Source organism: Pleurodeles waltl, chromosome 2_1 (genome assembly GCF_031143425.1).
Source record: "Pleurodeles waltl isolate 20211129_DDA chromosome 2_1, aPleWal1.hap1.20221129, whole genome shotgun sequence".
Lineage (NCBI taxonomy): Eukaryota > Metazoa > Chordata > Amphibia > Caudata > Salamandridae > Pleurodeles > Pleurodeles waltl.
The window spans coordinates 51,900,603-51,913,174 of NC_090438.1; the positions used below are offsets into that span (position 1 = coordinate 51,900,603).

Genomic DNA, 12,572 nt, shown 5'->3' on the forward strand with positions numbered 1-12,572 from the left:
CACGAAACCTTAAGATAAGCATGTGAACGATCTCAGTGGAAAAGTACAGCTTCAAGCAAGAATACACGTTTAATAGCACATTGGAAAAATACGAGCATCTAAACCGTGAGACCAGGGAACTAGGCCGAAGCCTCTACTAAAGTTATGCTAAGCTAAAACATTTCAAACAAGCAAATCATAGCACACGTTTACGATTATGTCGGATTAATGCAATTCTAATACATCACGTTATATAAAGCACGCTTATAAATGTTGGCAAACTACTCTGAGGGCACATTTTGTCCCCGTACAATCTTTATTAGTTCGGTTAAAGTCACACATGATTATTTCACACTACGTTTATGCGTTAATAAATGTAAAACCTTCATTTTCTGCTTCATCAATCCCTCCTCTGATGACTACTTGTCATCACACCAAATCATGCCCACAAATTTTATTCCATTAAAATTCTGTCAGTTCTCTTTTCCTTTTAATTCCCCTAGTTTTCGCTTTGTATTCTTCTGCCATTCTCTTCATTATTTTCTCTTCCTTCCTTCTTCTAATTCTTTCCATAATCATTATTATTCCCCTTTTTATTCCCCAAATTCCAAATATGCAAATTAGTACTATTAATATTCCTTGTATTATTTTCAGCAATATTCCATTCCAAATTCCCCCAATCCAATTTCCCACTGAAGCAAGTCCTTTTCCAACCTTCTCCCACACTCCTGGTTCTTTCAGTTCCTTCAAATCTGCACTCTCTTTTGTTAGATTAGCAAGCATAGTTTTAATCTTCACACTATTGTCAGGAATATACGTACAACAGTGTCGTGCACCAAGCATTTTGCAAACGCCGCCATCCTTTGCTAAAAGAATGTCTAAAGCAAGCCTGTTTTGAAGAGTCATAGCTCTTTCCGCTGCAAGTTCAGCATCTATCAGGATTATAGCACCTGAAAACTTTGTCAACATGTTATCCACTATAGTAGACAACTTTCTTATTTTGATGGAATTCAACACGACTCCCAACGAAGGAATCATGGCTCCAAATATATCTCCTACCACAGCAGCTGCGGTCTCTCTTTTCTGGATACGATGGGATCCAGATGTCTTTTGAATCATCGATAGGTCATCCAGTTGATAAACCTTTGGGAACACTATACCCAAATAACATCTTCCCCACCATCCCTTTGGAAGACGATAATAGGCATTATACCCACAAATGTAATATACACCTGGAATGACAGGGTCAAGTCCGTTCATCATGAATGTCCATTTGGCCTTAAAGATAAACGTATGTTTACACTCACTCGCTCCTACAAAAATGTTATCATAATAAGATTCACCTCGATATATACAAAATTTCCCTACATGCCAAGCATCTAAAGCAATTCTCCCTTGTGTCTTTATTGCGGCAAAATCATAATTATCTACTGAAGTCCTCTTATGTAGCTCTTTTTCCAATTTCGCATTCATTTGTGCCCTTCTATCATCTGTGCGATCTAAAAAGCTTATTTCTATTGCAGAGAGCGAGCAGGTAAGGTTTTCTCTATGAGTGTGAGCCGTTTCAAAAGGTTGCATTGGCTCGAAAAATTCCCTCATTATTTTAGCATCCCAATCTTTAGCAATCTGGCTTAGCTGCGCTATTATAGGAACATATGCAAAGGTAACATCATAATTTGAGTAAAAATACTGTATGTTAGTTTGACCATAAAACCTAGACATTACTATACTACATGTAATCCCGTATGTAAGAGGCATGTGGTGATAAGTCACCCCTTCCTTTACTGATGTCGGTATCTGTGTACACACATAACAATCCTTCGCATCCATAGTCTCAACATATTCTGTTAGCAAGCGATAGAAAACATTATACGAAAGCTCTTTCTTATCATGCAAGAGCCTCTCATCTAATTCTAATCTTTTTAATGCGGTTAGTTCAGTGACAGTAACAGGAGCAAAGGTAGAAGCATCAATTTTCTCATTCTCACCCTTTCCATGCATTGTAAGCACTATTGCCATTATTATTAGTACACATGCAATTACCAAGCCTACACACACATATTTACAATATTTCTTTCTACTGTTTTGCGTCATGATCTGTATAGAATCAGAGAGCTGGAAGCACCTGTAAAAGAAACTATTTAGCAATTCAGTTACAAAGCTGAACGAGCGCAATGTTCACACAGTTTTCTTCAAGAGGCCAGTCACTTATCGGTTAGCAGCATTTGTCTCAATTCGGCAATAACTCAGTCTCAATTCTGCAATAAGTCAAAAAAAATTTGTTTTTCCCCAAAGTTCAATAACTCACTCTTTTTTTTTTTTTTTTTTTTTCTTCAGTTGGCACGTTGTCAAATCGTGTTTAAGAGTCAATCAGGTTTTCAAAAGTCTTATCAGGTTAGCAAATGTCTCATCCGGTTTAGCAATGTCTCAGCTGGTTGTATCACGTTAGATTGTAGCAAGCAATGTCATTTATCACCCTTTCAATCGACAGAGTCCATAAAACTTTTCTTTTCTATTGGTATCTCTTCTTCTTCGTTCTCGAGGCTAAGAGATACAAATTCGTCAGTCCAATCGTCATTGACTACATATGCCCATTCAGGACCGGAATACCTTCTGTTCGGTATCCTTTTCCTTTTCAATTTTGCCTCTCTTTTCGATTCTGCCTCACTGGTACTTTCCTCTTTGGCCAAGTCTTTTCCTTCACTTGAGGATGGTACCACGACAGACACTTCCTTTCTTTTCTCTTTCACTTTTGGCCTTTCTCCGTCGTTCAAACTTTCTTTAGTCCTTTCTTTTATTGGTGATATACTTAGTCTCCTCTTTGCACCGTGTCCATTTGATGGGCCTGCGATCTTTTCTGTGGAAGCTTGAACTGTTTCGTTCTGTTCTGCCTTGTCCCCTCCTTCTGGGGAATCAATCACGTTCTCCTTTTCTTTTTCTCTATCGTCTGCTTCTGGGAAAGCCCTCCTCTGATCAGGCTCTCCTGCTTTTTCACCTTTTTCGAGCCCTTCGTCACCGTTACTTTCTTCAGGCTCTTTATCACTTTCAGCTGCTTCAGGTTCTTTGTCACCTTCAGCTGCTTCAGGCTCTTTGCTACCCTCAGCTGCTTCAGGTTCTTTGTCACCTTCAGCTGCTTCGTCGCTGTCTGAAGTTTCTCCTTGGTCTTCCCCAAGCGAGTTGGTCTCTTCGTCCTCAGAGAATATCTCTCGCTCTCCCGTTTCTGCCTGTTCGCTTTCAGTTCGGTTTTGCTCTGTCTCAGCACTCAGCACTGTTTTGTCAGGCACTGGCAGTTTCAGCGCTTCAACTTCCTCATCTGTGGGACACAACACCTTCTTTGTGTGACTGGCGTGAATCCAGTTGGGAACCCCCGCACACTTCACAGCGGTAGTTGTCGTCAGGATCACTTGGAAAGGGCCTTTCCAACGGGGTTCCAGACACGACTTTCTCACGTGCTTCTTTACCACGACCCAGTCACCTGCTTTCAGTGTGTGTCCTGGACCTTGGATCGGTGGTAAGGTGGTTGCTTCCACCTGGTGAGAGAAAGAGTGAACCACGTCAGCCAGACCCTTGCAGTAGTCTAACACCATATCATCTGTAATATTCAAAAGCGCGTTTGCGGGAACTGCAGGAAGTCTCATAGCCCTGCCCATGAGAATTTTGTGCGGAGACAATCCAGTCTTTCTATCAGGGGTGTTTCTCATTGACATTAGCGCCAAGGGCAATGCGTCAGGCCATTTCAAATTTGTCGATGCACATATTTTCGCCATTCTTGATTTCAGTGTACCATTCATCTGCTCCACCAGTCCTGATGCTTCAGGGCGATAGCTACAATGCAGTTTTTGCTCAATGTTCAGCGCTTCGCAAAGTAACTTTATCACCTCGTTATTGAAGTGACTTCCCCTATCTGATTCTAAAGAGATCGGGAATCTGAAACGTGGTATCAACTCCCTCAACAATAGCTTTGCAACTGTAAGGCTGTCATTTCTACGTGTGGGGTATGCCTCAATCCAGTGACTAAAAATGCACACAATCACCAACACATACTTCAGACCTCCATGCACCGGCATCTCAATGAAGTCCATCTGCATTCGACTAAATGGTCCACTGGCCCTGCCAATGTGGCTCGCGTTCACAACTGTTCCCTTTCCTGGGTTCATCTGCTGGCAAATGACACATCGATGGCAAACTGCTTCTGCAGCTTGACGAAATCTGGGGTTAAACCAATCAGTTTTGAACAATCTTATCATGGCATCTCTCCCTAGGTGAGCTTGCCCATGATAGAACCGCGCAAGCTGTGATAAGAGACCATTTGGCAAAACAAATTTTCCCTCATTTGAAACCCATAACTCATCTGGTCTTTTTATACATTGTGATTTAATCCAGGAATCTCTTTCATCCTCCCTGACATTATTCTGTAATGCTTTTAGTTCATCTATTGTATCTACGACCTTCAAGGCAAATGCTTCAGCTGGTTCGAGTTCTGGCTCACTTATCGAATTCCATTCATCTCTGAGTAATATACAATTCAAGGCACAAAATCTTGCGACTTGATCCGCATATGCATTTCCCAGAGAAACATAGTCCTGTCCCTTTGTATGAGCACTGCACTTTACCACTGCAACTTCAGCTGGCATTTGAATGGCGTGTAACAATTCCCTTATCCTTTCCCCATTTTTCACTGGGGATCCTGAAGAAGTCAGGAAACCTCTCTGTGACCATAGTTGTCCAAAGTCGTGCACAATTCCAAACCCGTACTGACTATCAGTGTAAATGGTGACTTTCATCAATGCAGACAGTTGACATGCTCTTGTAAGGGCTACAAGTTCTGCTACTTGTGCAGAATAGACTCCTTGAAGCCACCCCGCTTCCAGGACACCTGTTACAGTGCATACAGCATATCCTGCTTTCAAAATTCCCATCCCATCTCTTAGACATGAACCATCAACAAAAACAATTTGGTCATTTTCGTCAAGCTTAGTATCCTTAATGTCAGGTCGAGGTTTTGTGCAAAATTCAGTCACCTGAAGGCAGTCATGCTCGACGTCTTCAGCGTTCTCAATTTCAGCATTTTCACCAGGAAGCAAGGTTGCTGGATTCAACGTAGTGCACCTTTTCAGCTGCACGTTCGGTGAGCCCAGAATTATCGTTTCATACCTTGTGAGTCTTGCTCCGGTCATGTGTTGCGTTCGGGAGCGGGTCAAAAGTATCTCAACTGAGTGAGGGACCATTACTGTTACTGGGTGTCCCATCACTATTCCTTCACTCTGAGTGAGGCTGATACCAACTGCTGCTACGGCGCGCAAACACCCTGGAAGTGCTGCTGCGACCGGATCCAAAGTAGCTGAAAAATACGCTACTGGTCTGTTTATGCCACCATGGGCTTGAGTCAAGACAGACAAAGAACATGCATCACGTTCATGACAAAACAATGTGAAAGGCTTTGTGTAATCAGGCATACCTAAAGCTGGAGCCCTGCACATGCACTCTTTCAATTCAACAAAAGCATCCATCTCATCTCCTTTCAGTTCAATTTGATCCAAGGCATCCTTCTGAGTCAGTTTCAGTAAAGGCTTTGCTAGAGTCGAGAAGTTGGGAATCCACTGGCGACAGTAGCCCACCATTCCCAAAAACTTCCTCACCTCCCTCCTTGTCTTTGGTGGACTCATTTGAAGTACACTTGTTATTCTTTCCTTCATTATTCTCCGTGACCCTTTCTCTATCTGGTGACCCAAGTATTTCACTTTCTTCTGACAGAACTGCAATTTGGAAGGAGACACCTTGTGTCCATTCCTTCCCAAATGGTTCAACAGAGCAATGGTATCGGCTGTGCAGCCACTTTCTGTCTTTGATGCAACCAGTAAGTCATCAATGTACTGTACTAGGGTTGACTCGAATGGCAATTCCAATGCTTCCAAATCTTTCTTTAGAATCTGATTGAAGATTGACGGTGACTCAGAAAACCCTTGAGGAATTCGACACCAACTGTATACTCTGTCTAGGAATTTGAAACAAAAGAGGAATTGGCTGTCCTCATGAAGAGGCACAGAAAAGAATGCTTGTGACAAGTCGATGACTGAGAACCATTCGGCATCGCAAGGGATTTGAAACATTATCACAGCTGGATTTGGTACGACAGGGCAACACTTGACTATGATGTCATTTATTTTCCTCAAGTCCTGCACAAGTCGGACCTTTCCACTTGGCTTTATTAGTCCCATTATTGGTGAATTACATGGACTGCTTAACACTTCTTTCAGTACCCCCTGTTTTACAAATTCGTCAATAAGTTGGGCAACTTTCATGAGGGTGTCTTGTGCCATGTGGTATTGTGGGGTCTGGGGAAAGATTGCATTGGGCTTTACAGTCACTTTCACTGGTTCCACTCCTTTCATCAATCCCACCTCTTTCCCTGTCATATCCCACACTTCCCTTCCGACTGTTTCCCGTAATTCAGCTGGGATATCTTCTTCAGTTATCATCGGGAAAAGACAAATCAGAGGATACTCTTCATCGACAGTTTCCATCTCATCCCCCTCTGCACTGTCCTCTTCTTCCCCATCACTGCTCGTCTGAATTTTGATTCCCTCGTTCGAACACATAATCGAACAACCCAATTTACACAATAGATCTCTCCCTAACAGTGCTATTGGGCTTGAGTCACATACCACAAATTTGTGTAACCCTTGATAGTTACCAATGCTGACTGGTACCGGATCTGTAATTGGGTTTGTCAGGTGCCTGTTTGCTACTCCCACCACCTGAACTGTACTCCCTGAGAGTGGCAAATTTGGTACTTCACTGCTCTTAACAGTTGAACGTGTGGCTCCTGTGTCAACCAAGAATGAAACACGATGACCCATTACTCTTCCCTCTACGTACGGACCCTTTTGATCAACTTCCAAGGATGCTGCAAGCACACAATCTCCTTCCTCTCCTGAACTTTCACTCTCCCATACATTGTTTATTCCACTCTCACTGTGTAATAGGAACTGTTGTACGGTGCCATTTGTACTCATTACCTGACCCGAGACCTGTGGAGGAACCATCACTTGCTGCTGACTCATTGGTGCCAAAGGTATTTGCATTTGCTGATTAGGTACCATGGGTAACTGCTGTTGCATTGGCTGCATTTGCGTCATCTGCATACGAGGCATCTGCATTTGCTGCGGCTGCATAGGTTGTAATCCCTGCAACTGATTTACGGTCTGAAAATTTGGGTTTGGACCTCTCATTTTCGGTCCCCTCATTGTCTGAAATGCATTGACATCATTGTTTTGCTGACCAACACCTGCACCTGCACCTTCCTGCACCACCATCGGGCACTCGCGTTTCCAATGACCGACGATTCCGCACACGTGACACGGCATCACCTTCTTCATTGCCTGTACACCATTCACAACAGTGTTCAAATCCGGACCATTATTCACAAAACCTCCTCTGCCTCTGCCTCTCGCCTGTGGCTGAAACGCCATGTTTCCCTGCAACTGCGGCTGCGGTTGCGGTACCTGCTGTTGGAACCCTTGCAACCCTTGCAAACCTGTCTGAGCTGCTTTAAGTTGCATCATCATCACCTTCTCTTTCAACCTTTTCTGTTTCACCTCAATTTCGTCGCTACAGTATTTCGCATAATTTAACACCTCATCAATAGGTTTCGACTGCCAACAAATCAAATGCGACTTTATCATCTGACTTATTTCTGGTCTCAGCCCTTCCACAAATCTAAATACAAAATGAAGCATGTCCTTCGCCTCTACAGTATTGTCTCCGTGCCACTGTAGTTCTTGAACGCCTTCAACAACCTCTCATAGTAACTATGAATCGATTCTTTAGCCTCTTGGGCAGTTCGATCAATCTTCTGCCAATCCACATTTTTCGCGGCAACCTTCGTCTTCAAATGCTCAATCACCTTATAGTACAAGCTCATCACCATAGGTGATGGTGCACCCGTATCCCTGTCTCTCTCTGGTTCACTTGTCGGCCAACCTACAGCTCTTTTGCAATCCTCCCACAAATCTGCTGGAACCACAATCTCAAATAGAGTGTTCAGGTCTTCCCAGAGACATTTTGCAAGCTTCACAAACCTATCAGTCTGTTGATACCATTCAATCGGCTTCTCTCTCAGTTTGGGAAAATCGTCCGTAAAAGACTGAATGTCGCTTCTGTGCCATGGTACATGTATTAATTTTCCCCCTGCTGTTTCCCTCATTGGTAACATGGTTACTGCCTCACTACTCTGTGGTCTTTTCTCATTGTGCTCTGTAGCACTGTCCCTCCTCTTTTCCTTTCTCTTTACCCACCTGCTTTCCCACTTGTCTAAGCACCTCCACACTTGTGCACTCTGTAGCAGTTCTCTAAGGTGCGCCTTCATGCCTGCTGACCTCATATGTTCGAAATCTGTGGTCCCAAAATCCAACCTGTAGCTTCTGCTCAAGTGTTTTGTCTTGTCTATGTCAACCCCGTTTTTGTCGGCTATTTCCTGCAAGCTCTTATGTACCTTGTTCACTTCCTTCGTAATCCTGGGACATAGATACCTCAGTTCTTCTTCCGAGTAGGACTCTAACCTATTCACACCCATAGTCCCTTCCACCAATTCTTGTGCTTCCATGTTCAGCCTCATCCTATTCATATAATCTTCTCCCTTCCCACTGGCTGAGCTTTGTGTGGAATTCAGACTGTTGAACCACTGTGTCAGCTGTTGCGCATTCAACCCCATAAGTGTAGCATTTACATCGACTGCCATTGATGGTTGCGGCAACTTTTCAGTGTTCGATGTTAGAGGTATTATCAGTGGGGGGCTCGACCTCACCAGTGTTGACTGAGCACATATGGGGCTAAACTCCATCAAGGACCCGGATCCAGTTGGCTGAGCCGCTATCGGAGTTATCCCTGGAGTGTTTTCTATGCACCTTCTTTCTGTCCCATTCTGCAGCATTGATCCTTGACTGCTCATACCTAAGTTAGGCTGACTATACAAAGGTACCGCTGGACCTACAGTAATGGGTAGTGATATCGCGTCTGGGTTCTGTCCATTTCCCATGTTCTGAGGCACGTTCATTCCCACACTATGGGTCATCATTGCCGGCATGCCCATCTGACTCCCCGTCATCTGAGCATGTGCGTTTCCCCCCTGCATCTGCTTTTGAGGCATCAAAAACTGAGTTGATTCAGCTTGTGCCATGGTTGGGTTGTGACCATTCTGTCCTCCCATTGCGGCTGGGTCTAAAATCATTCCCGTACTATTGTCGCTGCTGTAATACCTTGGGACCTGCGGCTGATAATTTTCTGCTGGTTTCAACATGGGCACATCTGGATATATTCTCCTAACCTGCGGTATCTGCGGGGTGAACGGTAGACTCGGGTCCTTAGATCCCGATGATGCTCCTGAACTCTGAGTTTCACTGTTCTGTACCGGTGCCGGAGGGGCAGAACTGGTACTTGGACCTTGTCCACTCTCCGCATAAGGTGGTGGACGGTCGTTCAGCAATTGCATTATTAACTCCTCATCCTCTAACTCCTCTTCTCTTCTCAACTTTTCCTCTTCCCCTCTATCCTTGGAACACTTCCTGTCTGTCTTACAGGTAGCTTTCTTACCTGTCTCCTCTTCTTCCTTAGTAATTGCGGGAAACAATTTTATCCCCTGCAATACATCTGACCTCCACACCTTCTGTGCATTATCCCACCTAGCGTCCGCTAGTGTCTTTTCTACCTTCCTTATCCTGGTCTCAAACTTATTTTGCTGCTGCTGTCTAGCCATTAGTTCCCAAATTGCTAGAGCCTCAAACTGTGCTGGCCTTGGAGGTACCTTCATGTCGTACATCGTGAATCTCAAATTCTCTAGGATCCTTATATTGAATGTCCCATGTATCGGGAACGCTACGCTCCCATGTTTCTCTGTCAGCTTGTGCCATTGCTTTAGCCAAAGACACGGAGCTACCCCCTTCTCTTCCATTACAATGTAAGCTGGTGTGCCTTCGGGCGGCGTTTCCTCTCCTACGCTCGCTTTAATGTAAGACTCCCCCTTCATCGCACTCCTTAATGCTTTAAAAAATTTCATTTTCTCGTCTTTTATTTCACAAAATTTGTAGTCAATAGGTGACTTTAATTCCCGGAATACTCTTCGCTTGCCTTTCCCCTTCCAATCGAGCCCTACGGACTGCGTCCAATCCGTGCGCGACCCTTCTCTGCAACCAACCTATCCCAGCGCGGCTCCTAGTGACGTCACACTCACACACACTGCGGCTGACAAAGCCTCGCGGCTAGTCCTCCTTAACTCAGCTCCTCTCGTAACAACTTCTGGCATGTATCGCGAGCTACCAAAAATAAAACAGATCTGTCGGTTTACTACAGGAAGGGTAACACAATTGCTTCAGGACCTTAGGGATTTTTCACTAGCCTCGGCAGTTATTCCATCTTTCTCGGTCCCCACGTTCGCAAGCAAATCTGACCCGCAGACCTACTCTCAACTTGTCAATGATCTATTCTAGTGCACTTAGAATCTTGTCAAAGCCCGAAGTCGAAGTTTCTTTCACTCCCTAACACACGTACCGACCCGTTGACCACGCCCGATCAACCTACTAAACCGCCCAGACCACAACATAAAACAACATACTCCGGAGTCTCTTGACCTCGCAGGGCCCGTCTCAACAACAACAACCACGTGGACCTTTTTATGCACAAAGCGCCACACGCACATGAAGTTCGACGACTTCCCTACTCTCACACTCGGAGTCGCACCTCCGCTATTTCTATGAAGTTCGACGACTTCTCTACTTCTACCCTCGGAGTCGCACCTCCGCTATCCTCTAAAAAGGAAAAAAAAAAAAAAAAATCCTCGCAACCTTCTCACACAATCTGCGGCAATAAGCTGTGCAAGCGCAAAACCCTAACTTCACTCATACCATCACTAGTACCGCCAACGCCGATTCCACACCTCCATTCTCTCCATTCGCAAGCTCCGAGATCCCGGGAAAGTCGCGGTGGACCTAGCCCATCATCATTCTGTCAATCTGTTTTATCCAAGAAAAATCTAATTCAACTCCTCGAATGGGGTCTCAAAGGGCGTAACCGTTAATTCAACACCATGTACTCTAAGAGTACAGGGTCCCAAAAGACGAAACCGTCCTCTGCTACCATCTACTGATAGAGCGGTCCGTACTAATAATTCACCTGTATTCGGACGCTCTTTAGGCCGATGAATCTTTTGACTAAGTGGGACTCTCCGTACTCTATATCGGTTAATTTTAATCAAATCAGTAATCAATAACGAACATAAGCAATACCTTGATCGACATAACACTTAACAATTAATCCAGAATACATTTCGGCGAACCCTGACCTTTCAGCCAGGAATAACCACACCAGTTTATTCAAAGTTAGTGAATTTTATTTCCCTATATTAACAAAGCTAGCACAATATAGATGTGTCTCAACACCAAATGATAAACATATATGAACATTAATAGCTGTCCATAACGGCGAAACAAGTGCAGTCTATGTAGCATTTGAATAACAAGGCATTCGATAATAGCAATGCAAATCACTAAAACTATAATCTGTAACGAACTAATTGCATACATTTAGTCAGCATAACAAGATCTCCAATTGCATCGTGCGACATATGGAACCCTCGTCTAACCTCAAATTAGCATCGGCATGTGGGACTTCATGCAAAAACAATTTTGCAACCTTAATTTAGAAAACTCCTAACTAGGGCTCTTATCAAAATCAGCAGTTGGTTACCTAAAGGAAACACAATGCAATTGTACAATTTCCTTTCATATTTACCAATTACGATCAGCATTCAAGGAAGTCTTCGTCTCACAGGTACCGTTTCTCGATCAGCATGGGACGGGGCAAAGGGGCAGGGGTGGACGGGGCAATTGCCTCACGGCGGCAAAATAAACTACTACTTCATGCAAGGGATCAAAGTTAAAGTCTCTAGGGTAAGAATCATTTAAAGTCTCTTTCTCTCGATTAGAGAAAGCATCAAAGTCTCTTTCAAAATGGCGTCGCAGCAAAGTGGGCCATAATAGCTGCAATGTCCTGCAAAATGGCGGGTATCGAGCTGGTAATGGCGGATAATAGCCGTAATGGCTGTAATGGCGGTAATGGCTACCTTCTTCTCGTGCACCTGGTTTAAATAGACAACAGTTCAAATCCAGTAGGGTCTTCCATTGGAGGGTTCATAGGTTAGCTTCAAATTGTCCAATCAAAAACGACAGTTCTCAAGCTTTTACTTAAGCATACATTATCCTTGGAGATGGGTACGCAAGTTGCAACATTTTATACCAATTAGCTCACTTTCAGAGCCTCCATTGTCCGCACCTGCAGATCGACCTTGGAGTAAAGAGAAAATATGCCAGGCTGGCACGAAACCTTAAGATAAGCATGTGAACGATCTCAGTGGAAAAGTACAGCTTCAAGCAAGAATACACGTTTAATAGCACATTGGAAAAATACGAGCATCTAAACCGTGAGACCAGGCAACTAGGCCGAAGCCTCTACTAAAGTTATGCTAAGCTAAAACATTTCAAACAAGCAAATCATAGCACACGTTTACGATTATGTCGGATTAATGCAATTCTAATACATCA

The 12,572-nt window shown here is 43.9% G+C and overlaps 1 protein-coding gene across 2 annotated transcripts in view; it reads left to right on the forward strand.

Moving 5' to 3' along the window:
• The window catches only part of LOC138258306 (tumor necrosis factor ligand superfamily member 13B-like), a 148,692-nt gene that overhangs the window by 100,972 nt on the left and 35,148 nt on the right, over positions 1–12,572 (forward strand). The window lies entirely within an intron of this gene.